The 17,384-nt window shown below is 45.9% G+C and overlaps 1 protein-coding gene across 1 annotated transcript in view; it reads left to right on the forward strand.

Moving 5' to 3' along the window:
* The first annotated feature begins 16,133 nt into the window (after window positions 1-16,133).
* The window catches only part of Jcad (junctional cadherin 5 associated), a 43,497-nt gene continuing 42,246 nt past the window's right edge, over window positions 16,134-17,384 (forward strand). Inside the window, exon 1 of the mRNA XM_028778206.1 lies at window positions 16,134-16,202. The gene's annotated coding sequence lies outside the window, so the exon portion shown is untranslated. The remainder of the gene's footprint in view (window positions 16,203-17,384) is intronic.

Here is a 17,384-nt window from a genome sequence, read left to right on the forward strand (position 1 = left end):
ATTTCCATGTGAACAACCCCACTTGGACTAATATTGTCATGCTTGATATTCACCTTTTAATACTACTTTGAAGGCTGTGGAATCAACATTTAGAACCTGGTTGATGGAAGAGGGTCACTAATGATAAGCTTTGGGCTTTTTAAAATTGTTCATCCTTTTATCTTATTATTTATTTTGAGACAAGGACTCACTATATAATCCTAGCTGGTCTGGAACTCACTTTGTAGACCAGGCTGGTATTAAACTCATAGAGACTCACCTGCCTCTGCCTCAGAATGGCTAGAATTAAAGGTGTTCACCACCACATCTAGTCCTAGTGGTGGGATTTTAAAGGTGAAATCTGCCCCTCTGTGACTCAAAGCTGGGTTCTGCCTCTGTGATCTCTGTACATAGGCTTCCTCCTGACCTACTGATAAAGTAGATTTGGAACCCGGACCAGCTTGGCAGACAAAGGGCAGTTTCACTGCTGATGATCTGTATTCAAATACAAAGCCTCAAGCCAGCATTGTAGAACCTTTGCTGCTACAGCTCTTCTTCCCTCTGCCTCAAATAAATAAAGCTCCCAGTTTCAGGAGCATACATACTCAGGGATAACATCATCTGGCTGTCCTTCATTGCTGTACTTAAGAGCATGGGCCATGACTTCTCCCTCCTGATGCCCTCCAGTATCAGTCCCAGAATGAGCAGCACCTTCCTTCCTCCAGAGCATCATCAAGGAGAGATGCCAGCAGCAGCTCCATTATGGCTTGTTCTCAAGAGAAATGCAGTCTGGTCTGTGGCCTTTGTATGTCGAGGCATAAAGGAGGCCTGTTGACATGGGCCAACCATTAGAGGAAGGGCTCATGTGATTGATGCCTCCTGATCTCTTTCTTTCCAGTCACCCTAGGTGTAATTTACCGATCTTGCTGTCAGCTCAAAGCAATCAGATTCTTCCTCAAAAGGTTCATGGCCTGGGTGGGCGTTTTTGTCCCCCTGTTCAGGCAGTCATGAGACTGTCTGCCTTTATATCTTCACAGGAGACTTGCCTGTTGGCACTAAGGCAGCTTTCTGATGCTGCTATATTTAAAAAAGAAATCACCCCTTCATCCTGTCCTGTAAAAGGTGCAAGGTACTCTCTCAATTATGTCTCTGCCTTGCTACCATCCCAATCCATCTCTGTGTGGTGTGGGGCTCATGACAGTTACAAGTGGGGTATGACAGTCACAAGCTGACATCCCTGCAGCACAGCCTTGAGGCTTGTCAGGAAAGGAGCCTACCCCATACCTCGCACCAGAAGAGCTATCAGGAGTTAGAGGAAAAGGCAGCAGCATCTTTAGTGGTTAAATTAGAAAACATATGGGGATGGAAATGAAACCCTACCTAGTTCTTCTCACATCCAGTCCGATGGCTGTTTAAAGGGCAAAACAACACAACCAGTGCTGGCAGGAATGTGGGTGACTGGAACCCTCCAGGGCTGATGGGACTGTAAAGGGGTGCAGCTGCTTCAGAAAGCAGCTTGGCAGCTTCTGTGAGAGTTAAACATAGAAGTCCCATATGATGCAGCAATTCCGCTGCCGGTATATACCCAAAGGAATTGCAGGTGGTGCCTCCAAACAGAGACTTGCTCATCACAGCAGACTCAGTGCTTACATAACACACATAAATACAATGCCCATCGTAGCATCAATCACAATACCCACCAAAATGAGGAGAGAGACTTGCATCTACCAACAGATATGTGGATGAATAAGATGACATATTATTTAGCCCTAAAAAAGGAGTGAATTACAGACACCAACCTTGAAGATAATGTGCCAAATAAGATATCAAATGGGAGGCACATGATTTAAGTTGTATGGGGGATATACAGTAGATAATTTTACAGACAGGAGACACTAGAATTTACCAGGGTCTGAATGAGATGTAAGACCATAGAACTATTGGTTAATGAGCAAAGTTTCTGTTGGGGATGATGAAGTTTTTCTGGAAATGGACAGCGGTGAGGCTGTACAACACCACACATGCACTGAACAGCACTGGGAGTGCATTGAGTGCTGGCGGTGAGGCTGTACAACACCACACATGCACTGAACAGCACTGGGAGTGCATTGAGTGCTGGCGGTGAGGCTGTACAACACCACACATGCACTGAAGAGCACTGGGAGTGCATTGAGTGCTGGCGGTGAGGCTGTACAACACCACACATGCACTGAAGAGCACTGGGAGTGCATTGAGTGCTGGCGAGGTATATTCTTAAAATGGTTAAAGCAGGGAAAAATTTAAAGACTGGAAAGCTAAATTTCATTTGCTCAGGTCCTTGTCAAAGACTGAGATGTCCCAGTTCCATCTTGAATCTTCTGCCTGGGGTAGGGTGTGCAAACTTGTTTTTTCCAGGCCAGGATCGTACAAGAGTAGACATTTGCTTCTGAAAAGGGGGTTTCACTGAAGTACTTTTAATGTATACTGCTGGTCAAATGATTGCACAGACTGCAGATTCATTGCAGCGTGAACCCACATTTCTGCCTGTCCTGGGCAGGTGTGTTGTGCAGGGGCTGGGTTTTCTCTTCTCCTCGGAGAAACCTTTTAAAATGAATAAAACATGCCTGAGCAGTCAGGATTCCTGCTGATTCCCCTCCGCCTCTGCCGCCCTTTGTTTTCTTCTGCCCTTGACAGGCATGATGGCTTTGCTCACTAGCTGGCTCTGATTCCTGTGACTATGAGGATAAGAGGCTGTCAGTCAATCCCATCTCACCAGTTTAATTTAGGCTTTAATGATCAGCAATGACATTCTGCCCAGGATTGCACTTGGGCCCTTATCCCTAGCTGCAAGGCCTTCACAACGTCATGGTGAAATTGGGACAGGAATAACACATCAACCCTGACAGGTGTGCATTCCTCACGGAAAAGGGACTCCCTTCCTGTACATGGCAGGGAGTGAGCCACAGCCTTGGCTGTTCACAATATGGAACTAGGCTTCTGCAGCCAGCCCTCGCTTTGCCTGGCTGCTCGGAGTACACAGATAGAGTGAAATGTTGCTGTTCTCATTCTAGTAAGAAATAGCTGGTCTCAGTGTGAGTGCTGTGATAGGCGGCTTTCACCTGGAAAAAGGCTTATTTGGGTTCATAGTTTTATGCTTATTTGTTTTGTCTCACAGCCATTCACTATGTAGCTCTGGCTGTCCTGGAACCCACTAGGTAGACCAGGCTGGCCTTGAACTCACAGATATTTCTCTATCTTTGAGTGCTGAGATTAAAGGAATGTGCCACCTCATGGTTTGAAAGGCTGCGGTTCATCATTCTTCACCCCCACCCCCACCCCGTCCTTTGAGTCGGTGGTGAGATGGCATTTTGTGGTGGGAAAAGGTGGTGGAGCAGATCACTCACAGAATAAGCCAGGGCTAAAGAGAAGGGACAGAGACGGGGCACCCCAACCCCCCACTCTACAGGGAGTCTCCAATCATCTATGGACTTCCCACTCGGCCCCACCTCCTTCAGTGTCCACCTCACTACTGTTCAACGCATGGCTCTGGCCTTTGGGATCCAAACTCTAGCATATACCAAATGCTTAAACCATCCCTGTTGAACTATATCTGTAAATTAGAAGTGAAAACACGCCTGCCCCAGGAAGCATCAGGCTAACTCCATTTGTCATCCTAGTCTAGGAGATTAAAAACAAGTGACAGCATTTGGAGGGAAGTGTTCCACTCCGGAGAGAATGCAGCAGCTGTGGAGCGCATGCGGAGTGTAGCAGCACCTTCTCCAGCTGGTTTGTTTGTTTCTCCAGTGGGTCTTCTCGTTCACAGACCCCCACCAAGCAAAACCAAACATTCACATTTCCAATGTATTTCCTCTTCTTGCTCCTGCCAGTTTCTTCTCTGAGCTGCTCTCTAACTTGACAGCATGGTCCTCCCAAGACAGCACCCGCTTGTATTTGGTATTTGGTATTTGGTGTTTCCCACAGGATGCAGCTTGACTTCATGAGGGGATTTCTGTCCAGAATGAATGAATGTTCCCAGGGTGGCCTCAGAGAACAATCACGGATGAAAATCTAATACTTGGAGGTACCGGGAAACGGCTCAGCAGATAAAGGCACTTGCCATTAAACCCGATGACCTGGGTTCAATCCCTGGGACTCACTTGGTGGAAGCAGAGAGCTGAGTCCTGAAGGTTGCGCTCTAACTTCCGAGTACTTTGCATACCTTCCCCACCTGCAACGCACACTGTAAAATAAATAATTTTAAAAATCTAATAGTTGGAGAAAGCCAGGCAATCTATTTCCTTAGCCAGCCTTTCACCCTTAGTGTAAAGTATAATTTCCCAGGGTGTGTGGGGACAAACACGATCATGAAACCAAGGATGCCGTTCTGTGGGTTGTGATAAAGTTGTGTGTAGTGTCATCAAAGTTTGAAAAGTAATGAGAACTGGAGACACAGTCAGTGTGCAATGAAGCCTGTGAGGAGATCCATGAAAGGGGTTCTTCCTGACAGCCAGTGCATCAACTGCATGAGCAAAGGGATACTTACTCAGAGGTCAGGACCCTAGCTATGATCATAGTGTTCCCAGTATTACAACACATTTATTCATGTTATCTGAATTCTACAAGCTAGTTTTACTGCCCTGCTCATATACCATGGCATATGTAGTGCACACACACACACATATACACATATATACAAACACATACACATATATACAAACATATACACATATATACATACATACATACATACATACACACACACACATATAAGCACACACACACACACACACACACACACACACACACACACACACACGGGCTTATGCTCAGATTAATCCCTGAGACTCACATCTCACATTAAATGGGGTCCTTTTATTAAAGTGTTATTTTGGGAACTGTGCTGTCTGGGCTGGATGGCAGAATGAAGGTAGCTCTAAATATTGTGTCTTTCAGGATGTGGGCACAGCCTTCTATGCTCTTTTGGGAAGGTTAAAGGAGTCATAATGCTTTGTTTTGACCTGAAAATGCACACAGTATATTCTATCAGAAAAGAAAGGGAGGCATGCTTGTAATCTCAGCATGAGGGAGGCAGTGGCCAGGTATGGGCACTTCAAGTCTAGTCAGGGATAGGTGTGAGATCCTGTTTCAAAACACGGGGGGTGGGAGAAAGGAAAGAAGAAAGGAGGGAAAAAAGGGAGGAATGGAGGGAAGGAGGGGAAGTGGTAGCTATAATTGCTTTCCAAGGCCAAGAGAAATGGTCTCTCATAAATTTGTTAATCATGTTATCGTCGTAACATTTTACTTTCCTACAAAAAGCAAACAAATATAGAAATAGTTTCTTAGCCACAGACATGAAGGCTTATATCTGTGATCCCAGCTATAAAGGCTGAGGAAGGAAGACTGAATTCAAAGGCAGTTTAGGCTGCACTATGAGTTTAAGGCTAGTCTATACAGGTTAGTGAGATCTTGTCTCAAAATAAATGACATAAGGTTTGGGGGTGTCGCTTAGTAGTAGAACATATACCAGGCACGGATGAGGCCTTGGGTTCACTTCCTTATAGTGCTAGAAGGAGGGTTAAAAGAAAAAAAGACAGTAATTTTCCCCCATGAATGCCATAAATGAGAGAATGGTGCTTAAAAGTGTCATTAAGTCTCCAGAGATTGGCGGTTCACTTCCTCCAGCACTGTGCTATGATGTGCCAGGTGCTTCAGCGGCTCCGGGTCTTTCCCATAAATCTCTAAGCGGGTGCTACATAAAGATGACCACACTTAGGGCATGCAGGCTCTGTACTGAGTGCCTCTGTGGAAAGTTTGCGGGTTTCCTGTTACCTAAGGAAACTGAGGCTTGGACACCTCAACTGATTTGTCTAAAGACAGAAAGTAGGCATCAGCGTTGCAATCTAAAGCAAAATGTATGAGCCTGCATGCTTCATGCTTCTCTCCCAGGGGATGTCAGCAGAGGTGTCTGACCACAAGGAACATGAAAAGCACTTTGCTGGAACCCACTCCGCTCACTGGGTGGGTCAGTCAAGGCTTGGGGGTTAAGAGTCTAAGAGAACCTGCTATTGGCAAGCTGTGACTGGAACTGGTCACAAGCTGTGGCTTCTGCATCCACCAGAATCCAAGACACTAAGATGCAGACTCGTAAGCCTTAACTAGTCACCACTACTGTTTTTTCCAAATAGTCCCTACACTCACTGACCCATGATTTAGCAGAATTGACTATGGCACTTCGAGTCTTTCTTTCTTTTAAAACGTATTTTTATTTATTTATTTAAAATTTATTTTTATTTATTTTTATACATTTATAGACAGTGACCATATTCACCCCGTGACTCTCTTCATCCCTTCCCGTGCTCCCTGAGCCCCTTCTTCCCACTCAGTCTCCTTCCTACTCTCTTGCCCCTCCCCAATCATCCACTGAGCTTAACTATGGCCGGCTGCATAAGCATGGAGGTAGGTTATTTACTTCTTCATGGACAACATACAGTGTCTTCCCCACTCAAGAAAAATGACCTCTCTTTTCCCATCAGCCATCGTCTGCCAAGGGCTCCTCAGTGGGAAGGCCTCATGAGTCCTTCCCAGGACTTTCCTAGTCTCAAGGGCTTAACTTGCAAATGGCGGGCGGCATGCTCAGGCTGGACTGTGAGGGCGGTCTTATGATCTGGAGAATGCTCACAGGGCACACATGCTTGCACGGACTCTTACTATAAAAGTGTCTGGGGTAGCAGGAACAAGGAGTGCGTTACTGCAAAGGGGAAGGTTAAATACATAAACAGTACTGAGTAGTGGGCGTCAGTAGCTGCAGAATTAAAGAGTCAAGTCTTTACTATAAATGTTGGGTAAGCACTTCTTTCTTTTTGGTTTTGGTTTTTCTGTGTAGCTATAGCTGTCCTGGAACTCACTCTGTTGACCAGGCTGGCCTTGAACTCAGAGACTTGCCTGCCTCTGCCTCCCAAGTGCTGGGACTAAAGGTATGCACCACCGCTGGCACCACCACCACCTGGCCATGGGTAAGCACTTTAAATACAAGCAGCAGGTATTTTCTTTTGACAAAGAAGTATCATTAGTATCTGTGGGGTTCCTTTTAATGATTTTTATATTAGTGTCTAAAATTACATGTAAGAAATGTACCTGTCTTGGCTCAACGAATGGCTCACCAGGTAAAAGCACTTGTTGCCCAGCCTGAAAACTTGAGTTTGGTCCCTGAAACCCATGTGGTGGAAGGAAAAAGCTGACTCCCACGGGTGTCCTCTAACCTACCATGTGTGCCATGGCATGCAATTCTATACCCACACACCCTAAAATAAATAAATGCAATTTAAAAATTTAGGAAAGAAAATAAATATATCTTTGTGTTGTTGTTACTGTTATTATCATTGCTGGAAAGGGAATCCAAGACTGAGTTACCAATGAATGAATGAATGAATGAATGAATGAATGAATGAATGAATTAGTAACTGGGAAGTTCTTTACACTTTAAGTCAGCCTTTAAAATGTAGAACCCAAAGGCTGGAGTTAGCAGGTCAGAGCACACACCACTTTTGCAGAGGACCTAATTTGGTTCCCAGAATGCACTTCGGGCTCACAACTGCTCTAGGACGTTTGACACCATCTAACCTGAAGCCATGTCTACCTCCAGCACACACACATATGTAACTTTAAACATGATAAACAAATCCTTAAAATATAAACTTTATGATAACCTCAGGTTTAGATACTGAGTGTAAATGAAGCAGAGCTGTCCACAGAAAAGGTGTCTATTTGGCTGTGTTATATTCCAAGTTCACACCCAAGGAGAGTTCCAGGGTCTCCTGCCTAGTGAGGGAAAGAGAGGCGGCAGTGGCTTCAACACTACAGCTGTGGCTTGTTAGTTATGGTAACCGCTAGGTATTTGGTGGTTTCAGCAAAAGTTCTAATTCACATTCCAACCTCAAAGACTACAGGGGAGACTCTAAAACTACACGGCAAAGAATGAATACACACATTAAGCAGGAAAACCAAGAAGTAGCAGCAACTCTGACTGACTTGGGAATTGCTTTCAAAGTGATCCTTCAGGAAGTTGCTACAGATGGAGGCTACAAGCAGAAAGGAGGCATCCAGTAGGAGCGTATCAGTTGCTGATTAGGAAGAATGCAGCTAGTGATCAGGGGAAGGGAGGGGAGCAGAGCAAAGGAAACATTGCCACAGCTAGCCGGAGCTCAGAGAGCCATCTCAGCGAGATAAGACCCAGGGCACAGATTTACTGTTACTTTTGTAACTCTTAATGGTGAAAGTCCCCTTTCATTTGATTCACTGCTCTCGCTCAGTCATATTCCATATGTACCAGCTGCCTTTCTACAAACTGCTAATCATCTCTTAGTCATGCAGTATTTTCCTTTAGAAAATGTGATCTGTTGTTGTTACGGTAAACAGAACACACAACTAGCATGCAGCCTGCTTGATACACACAACATCCAGGCTCGTAAGAAGCCAATGAGAGGACGACAAGCTAGCTCAAAGAGGAGCACAGCTCCACAAATTTTAAATTTAGTTTTAAATTAACTTTTGGTTTTAAGTTATACAGTTGTGTCTGTGTAGGGGTATATGCATGTGAGTGTGGGTGCCCACAGAGCCCAGGGTGTGTGGGTACTCTTGGCATTACAAGTGCTTGTGAGCCATTTGATGTGTGTGCTGAGAATTACGCTTGGGTCCTCTGAAAGAGGAGTATGTGTGCTTATCCCCTGAGCCATCTCTCCTGCTACTCACCTCCCTCCGCCCCCACATATACCAAAGATTTAAAATGATTTAACAAAGAATTCAAAATGTAAATATTTTCTGAAAGGGCTGCCTTTGGGCTTTTGCTTGGGTAACCTGATTGGTGCCTCGGTAGTAACTTAAAAACTCTGTTACTGTTTTTTTTTCCCCACTTATTTTTGTTGTTTTGGCTTGGTTTTATTCTGGAGATCAAACCCAGGACCTCACACAGCAAGCAGGCATAGTACTCTTCCATTTCCTATCCTGGGTCATATTTTATGAAGATGACTGATGGTGATACCAAAAGGTTAATGTGACAGAAGAGATTCAGGTGATAGGCACGCTGAATCTTGCAGGGTCACAGGAAAACTCTGGGTCAGTCAAAAGGTAGAAAGTTCTAGGAGCTGGCCTGATCATCAGCCTTTACTGCAGCTTCCTTCTAAAAGGCCTGGCCAGGCAGGGACTGGCTCCTTGGTGGTTAGTTACCTAGCATCATTCCAGACATTTGGGACTTAGTTGCTCCAAGCTGTCTGACACCTGACCTTGATTTACTGCAGGGAAATCCTTGGCTAGGTAGGGTGTGTAAGTGAGAATAAGGACTTCCTACAGAACAGGGCATGCTACAGCTGTCATAAATACCACAAGCAGAAGCAGCTCGGGGACAAGAGGGTTAGTTTGGCTTATGCTTTATAGTTCATCAGTGGGAGAAGCCTGAGCAGGAACGCAAGGCAGGAAACTGGAGGCAGGAAGTAAGCAAGGACCGTGGAGGAAAGCTGTTTGCTGGCTTGCTCAACCTGCTTTCTCAAACCACCAAGGACTACCTGCCTAGGAATGGCACCACTCACAATGTACTGGGTCCTCCCACATCAATCATTAGTTAAGAAAATATCCTACAGTCTTGCCTATAGGCAATGTGATAGAGGCATTCTTTTTTCTCAATTGAGGTTCCTCTTCCCAGATAAGTGTCAGTTGACAAAACCAACCAGCACACTCTGTGTGCAAGCATGTGAACATGTGCATATGTACCCACATACACATATACACATTCACACACATGTTTTAAAAAGTGGGAAAGAAATAAAAAAGGAAAATCCAAGGTGGGCACGCTGAAATGCCAGTGGCTTGTTATGCTTGCACCTTAACTATGACCCAAAGGCTCATGTGTTGAAGAAGTAGTCACTGGCCAATGGTGCTACTGGCATGGTGATATTTTTAGCAGGTGTGGTGGTTTGTATATACTTGGCCCAGAGAGTGGCAATATTAGGATATGTGGCCTTGTTGGAGGAAGTGTGTCACTGTAGGGGTAGCTTTAGACCCTCTTCCAAGCTGCCTGGAAGTCAGTCTTCTTGTGGTTCCCTTAGAAACAAGATGCAGAACTCTCAGCTTCTTCTCCAGTGCCAAGCCTTCCTGCACACTGCCATGCTTCCCTCCATGATGATAATGGACTGAACCTCTGAACCTGTAAGCCAGCCTCAATTAAATGTTTTCCTTTTTAAGAATTGCCTTGGTCATGGTGTCTCTTCACAGCAATAGAAACTCTAAGACAGTAGGTAAGGTCTGGGAGAAAGGAGTTGGGCCACCAGGACCTGGCCCTTCCCCTCTCTCATTTGTCCTCTAGTAGCCACAAGGTGGGGAGTTTTGCTAAAGAGTGCACTACCCTTCATGCTATTCTGGCTTAAAAAGGGTTATGAAGCAACAGAGCCAATTAATGATGAGCTGAAACCAGGAGGTAAAGTAAACCCTTTCTGTGTATAAGCTGATTGTCTCTGGTAGTTTGTCACAGTGATGGAAAGCTGACTTATACACAGCTTCCATAAAATGCCTTAGATGGTTTTGAGAGGAAGATAAGTAATGGGATGGAAGCTTCTTCTAAAGAATAACCTCCTTTCCAGTGCTTAAATAGAATAATTCAGTATCAAACAACCCCAGAAGCATGCTGTGCTCATGAATATGGACGGGCTGGCCACCCAGAAAGACTAAAGGAAAAATAATCCCCACTGCTTGTCTCTTCCACCTTGACGTCATTTGTGTCTTGCTTTATGTCACAGATCTAACAAACCTATCACATATTCTCTTCTTAATAGAACTATCTATCTATCTATCTATCTATCTATCTATTTATTTATTTATTTTTTATTTATTTTGACAAGGGCCTTCATGTAGCCCAGTATGGCCTCCAATTCATCATGTAGTAAAAGACAGCCTAAGGATAACTGTGAACTTCTGATCTTCCAGTCTCCACTTCCTGGGACTATAGGTAAGCTTCTTCACATTAAGTTTTCTGCAGGGCCAAAGACTGAATTGAAGGCAAGAATTCTGTGAGTATTCCCAGCCCAGAAGGTTGTTTGTTTGTTTATTTTTAATTTCTTGGTTCCAGATTATTATTCAAGGTCTTTGTTGTTTGCAGTGTTGGGGATGAACCCCAGTGTCCCAAGAATACTATGTAGGCACTTCACCACTGCCCTGCCAGCCCCCTTCAGCTGGTCACATGATTCCCACTTTAATTTTTATTTGCATTTATTTACCTGTTTGTGTGCACACACACGCGTGTGTGTGTGTGTGTTCGTGCACTTGTGCATGCATTCCACAGTGAGGTCAGAGAACAACTTATTGGAGCCAGTTCATTTCTTCCACTATGTGAGTTCTGGGATCAAACCCAGGTCATCAGGATTGACAGCCAGAGCCCTCACCTACTGAGTCATCTTGCAGACTCCCACATACTTCTTATTTAAAAAATAAAGTCACATGGGGTTAAAAAGTGCTGAACTAATTTTGATTGATTGTTGATTGGCTGGTGTGAGAAGAGATTGAGGAGCCTGAGGTGGCCCTCTAACGCCGATCATACTTCTGATCTCTAAAAGCTATGCTAACATCTCTCTGTCCCAGGGGCACCAGCCAGACACAATCATTCCCAGGAGAGACCAGCACTCAAGGGTTTTTCTTAAGAATCTGGCAAGGGGTGACAGAGTGCAGGCCAGAGGTGCTTGGAATGTCCCATCCACCTCTAATCAACAGCAACTCTGCTGTGGTGAGTGTTGACAGAGTCTGGGAGTTGAGGAGAGGCTGTTTTCCATTATTAATGTGTAGCCCTATATGGGAAAAATCTGACACCCAGATAGCCAATAATTAAAAAATTTAAAACCTCCTGCAATAACCATGTAGATTCAATTTCTTTAAGTATAATTGAAAAGTGTTTACTTTTCCTTAGCACTCAAGTTCGTGAATTATGTTTTGGTGTTAGGTCTAAGCCGACATGGATGACAGTGCTGTGGGACTCTGTGTGCTCACATGGTGATGCCAATGGCTATGAATTCCCAGTGTGTGTTAAATGACAACTATTCTGCTGTATTCTCAACACAGGTTATTTCTAACAGGTTTTTCGCCCCCTGGGTCTGGAGATAGAACCTATGGGCTCACAAATGGCAGGTTTGTTATTTAGGATTTCTATTGCTGCGAAGAGACACCATGACCAAGACAACTCTTATAAGAGACAACATTTAATTGGGGCTGGTTTACTGGCTGTGAGGCTCAGTCTATTATCATGTCAGGAAGCATGGTAGCTTCTAGGCAGACATGGCACTGGAGGAGCTCAGAGTTCTCTACCTTGTTCTGAAGACAAACAGGAGAAGACTGATTTCCAGGCAGCTAGGAGGAGGGTCTCAAACCCCACCCCTGCAGTGACATATTTCCTCCAACAAGGCCACACCTACTCCAACAGGGCCATACCTACTCATATTGCCATTCCCTGGGACAAATATATTCAAACCACCACAGTGGGTATTTCTAATTTTTGTGCTTGGGCCTTGTCTCTCAAAGTTTGCTGTGTTTAGGAATGGCCTGGATATTTGAAGTACAGATTCCAGAAACTCACACATACAAGAAGAACTCTGGTCTTGTCCCTTGTCAGTAAATGCCAGGAATTTATTAATCAGTGGATCCTGAACTAGAGAACCCTCCAGGGAAACTGGTATCTAGTTTGTAGTAAAGAGTAATGAGGCAGTACAGAGGAATCACTGTACCACATATCAATATCTAATCAGGTTTTTTGGTACTGTTGACACAAAACACTCTCTTCTCTGTTCGTAATCACCATTGCTCGCCTTTCCCAAGTCAACAAGCAGAAATCAGACTTCTACCAAGAACATTAGTCCTTCAAATAAATATGACAATCTGTAGTGTTTTGCAGACTAAAGGGGGGGGGGACAAAGAATATCTAAATTAACCGAAGAACACTTTATGGCCATCAGAGAAGAGCTTTGAAGGAAGGGTTTAGGAGAGTTGTTCTAGGTCCTTGAAAAGGCATTGAATTAAAGAAACAGAGTTTGGTCTTTTTTTTTTTAAATTTCCTTCTTAAGTATTCTTTCTCTGGTCATTGAACATCTGCCCCATGACTCAATAATCTAAGTTCCTTCCTGAGTCTGTAAAACCTCTTGTCCAGGAGTCAGAGAAAGGTGGGGACACTGAGCATCCGGGCTGGGTGAGCATGTGCTCTCTAGCCTACATTTATAACACTATTGTGATGAAAATTCTTTTCCATTAAATTCTATATTTTACAATACATAACCAGTGGCTATTTCCCTTTATGTTTTTATCCTCCAACATCAAGTAGATGAGAAAAAAGGGGCTGAATATTCTAGAAAGTGATGACTGGGAACCTGGGAATTTAGGAGAAATCGAGCTAGTCCTTTTAGGGTCAAAATAAAATATATACAAGTGTTTTCTGAATTGTCAAGATAGTCCTTATGAAGAAATGGTCTCTAATATAAAACCATAATCACAAACAAGTGTGTGCATATACATGTGTATAGAAAACAGACTACATGCATATTTAGATATACTTAGTTTTATGTTTTCGCATATGTTTGCATTTTACTTATGTTTATTCATCTTTGTGACAGGGTCTTGTTATGTAGTTAGGCTGACTTGAACTAGTTATCCTCCTGCCTCAGTCTCCTGAGTGCTGGAGTTCAAATTTTAGAGACTTACTGATGTCTGTCTGTTTCATACCATGTCTGCACACTGGTGATCAGTGTGGAAATTAGCCAGAGACTGTCCCCACCACCTGTCATTCTCCCTGGTCTCCTTATGCCTGTTGTTCAACGATGGACCATTCACACTCATCTGTTTCTTTTGCAAACTCTCCCCACCTCTGACCTTGACCCTCTCCCCATCCACTCCACCCATGCTATTATTCTCTCCTCTCCTAATAGTTTGCCTTCTCCTTCTGGTGTGAAACATGGCCTAAGTAAGGCCTTGCTAGAATGCACTGGAGTGGAGCAGGGGATATACTAGTCATGAACACAGGGGAAGCTGGAGACTTGCAGAGGGGCACAGGAGGGTCTAGGAAACACAAAAATCCTTGAAATTGTGAAGTTGCCTTCATTGGAATGGAAGGATTTCAGTCCTTCCATTGTTCCTATGTTCCCTAATTAAATCTGTCTTGCCAATCTTTCTGCTAAAACATTCTTTTTGTAAAGACTTTACTTATTTTATATTTACATGTGAGTACACTGTCATTCTCTTCAGACACACCAGAAGAGGGCAACAGTTACCATTACAGATGGTTGTGAGCCACCATGTGGTTGCTGGGAATGGGAATTCAGGACCTCTGAAAGAGCAGTCACTGCTCTTAACCACTGAGCCATCTCTCCAGCTCCTGCTAAAACATTCTTATTTCTTCCTTTTGGGTACAGTGTCTTGGTAGTTCATCAATGTTGTTTTTCTACTGCAACTATATGGCATCTTAGCTCCACTTTGGTGGAGTTGAGCCAGAAACTCAACCACACCTTGTTGTTCTCCGGGAAGACACATCTTGATCTCAGTTCAATGGCTAATAAACAGTCTTGCAGGGTGTTTGGCTGCCTATGGGTAAGACAGATGCAAACAAGTGTAACAAGGATGTACTCTACACGGAGTCTGTGGATATACACATTTGTGATCATCAGCTTAGAAAAGAGGTACTTGTGGGTGTGCTCAGAAGCTAATCTTGGTTGTCAACTTGACTATATGTGGAATTAGCCCAAACCCAAGCAGTTAGGCACACCTGAAAGGGATTTTTCTGGTTGGGTCATTTGAGGTCAGAAGTCCCACCCTAAATCTGGACGCAACTTCTGGTGGCAGGCCACATAAAAGAACATGGAAGAAGGATGCCTTTGCTCTTTGCCTGCTTGCCCTTAGTCTCACGGGACAGTTCATCTGTCCTGTTCTTTTGATCCATTTCTTCAGTGCTTTGAGAACCTCCTTCTTCAGGATTCCAACGTGGACCAAAAATCTGGAGCTCTCTGGGACCTATCTGGATGTCCAGCATCACAATGGGACCTCTGAGACATTCAGTCTTGCAGGCTGAACAACTACCAGATTCCTGGCCTTTCTGTCAGGAAGCATATTGTTGGATTACTCGGACCAAAGCCTGTAAGCAACCAAATATGTATACGGAAACTTTTTAATTCTTGTTGCAGTTATTAGGTCCCTTTTTAAGAAAACACTTATACGGTGCCTCCAACACAAGTTTCTTAGTTCATTGAGTTGGCAGTGGCATATGCCACTGAAGCAACCCATTCTTGCATGATGGCTTTATAATAAGTGGCCAAACAATTGATCCTTTGCCTTGGCCGATCTGAGTCAGCCAGTGTCTCTGAACTCTCTCCAACTGCTCAACAACTTTACCATTTGAAGTTCTCTCTTTGCTCTCCAAGGTTTGAACCTTACCCACCAGGTCTGAACAGCAGTTTGCACTCTCTGCCCTGATGCTGCAAGAGAGAAACAAGGGGCCAGGCTGGCATCCGGCAATATTCAGCAGGATCTGAACTTTCCTACCACTCACCTACTGTGTCCACAGCCTGCATGTGACAAATCCTTCCCTACGCTTATCTTCCTCACCTCTCCCAAGAGGTGGGACAGTGTTCCTCCATGGCATCTAATCCCTAAAAGACTAGGTGTCAGTCACTGTTTTCTGCCTTTTGTGCCACTGTGTGAGTGTGTGTGTGTGTGTGTGAGAGAGAGAGAGACAAGGAGACACAGAGAGAGACAGAGAGAGAGAGACACTGTGTATGAATGTCTATGTGCATCAGTATGTGATTTAGTGTATCTGTGTTCTTGTGTATCGGTGTGTATATGGACGTTTGCCCAGGGTTAACACGGTCCAAACACAGTGACAGAAGAGGGGAAAGGATTAACAGCCCTGTGCCAGCTGCGCTGTTCCTTGTCTCTGAAGCGCTCTTCCCAGCCTGGGTCCAGGTGTAGCCTTCTCCCTCCAGAAGTCTGCTCCTAGGGAGGGAACCAAGTCGGGCGTTGGGTGGAGCGAAGCTGGGCGTTGGGCGGAGCGATGCTGGGCGGTGGGCGGAGCGATGCTGGGCGGTGGGCGGGACGGTGCGGGGCGGAGGGCGGGGCGTGCGGCTGTGCTCCGAGCATGCTCCGCCGGGTAGTAGCAGGCGGGGTGGCTCGTGCTGGTCCCCGGCCGGCCGAAGCGGCAGCGGCTGCGGCGCGGGACAGTATGCGGGAACCGCTCGGTAAGTCCTGGCAGCCGTCCGTTTGGGTCGCTCTCACGGCGTCCCGCGGACCCCGCCTCAGCCTCCCGCGCGCGCCCCCAACTTCTCTAGCCCGAATATTGTTGGGTCCCTGCCTTGGCGTGAGGGGACGCCCGCGCCGCGGGTGGCAGCCCGGACCCGGGTCCCCAGGGCTGCGGCCGCCGTTCAGGTGCCCAGCACGGGGAGGAGGCCGGGCTAGTGTTGGCTCCCGAGAGCGCGGGTCTCGCGTGGGTCTCCCCCTCGTCCCGTGCCGAGACCCGGCGGACCCTCCATTCCAGGACTGACAGCCCTGGTTCCCACGACGCCCTGGCCCGCGCGATCCGCGGTGGGACATCGGGAGTGGCCGCGCCCGCTCCGGTCCCCGCCCGGCCCCACTGCCCGCCGGGGAGTGGCTGGGAGTCCGCTAAGCGGCTCAACGGGACAGAGCCGCCCGCACCCCAACGCCCAGACCAGCACAGCCTCCTCGCGCCACCCCCAGCCTCGGTGACCCGGGACCCCCGGCATCCCGGCCTCCGCTGCACCCGCACCCTCTTGTCTCTGGCCGAGGAGGCTGAGCGCCTCTGGCTCCTCTTGAGAAAAATATCTAGCGGGGAACTTCAGCCAGCATAGTCCGGCCGTACCCCGGCTGGGTCTCATCCACGCTCTCCTGTGGTCTCCCTGCCCAAGTCTGCGTGGCCGGCCCTGGCTGGACCACACAACTCCTAGGCTTTTCCTGTCTGGGACAGTTTAATCTGTTTCTCCCACAGATTCGTGTTTTCTTTCTTTAGATTTTTGCTTTTCTCAGACTCGCAAAGAAAAGATATCTGGGGATTGGGACTGAGCCTTAGAAGATGGGAGGAGTCCTGAGGGGGAGGCGAGAGGTGGGATTCTGGCATCCAGAAATACTCTGCTCTGCGTGCGAGATAGGAAAGAAAAAGTGGACTAGATTCAGTGGTGTAAGCCCAGCCAGAGTAGGTGAAACTCCAGGAACCAGTCTTTGTCAGGAGGCTTTAGAATTTTAGATGGCTGAATTGAGACTAACACAGCAAGAACACCTGCAGAGGACTTTGGGAGCTTGTGGAGGTTTCATTTCATGGGAGTTGTGTTGGACTTTTCCTGTGAAATTGGGAATTTGAGAAATTTCCTTGGTTTTCCACAATGTTCTGTATCTTTGGTCTTTCCTTG

Source organism: Grammomys surdaster, unplaced genomic scaffold (assembly GCF_004785775.1).
Source record: "Grammomys surdaster isolate TR1022 unplaced genomic scaffold, NIH_TR_1.0 328, whole genome shotgun sequence".
Lineage (NCBI taxonomy): Eukaryota > Metazoa > Chordata > Mammalia > Rodentia > Muridae > Grammomys > Grammomys surdaster.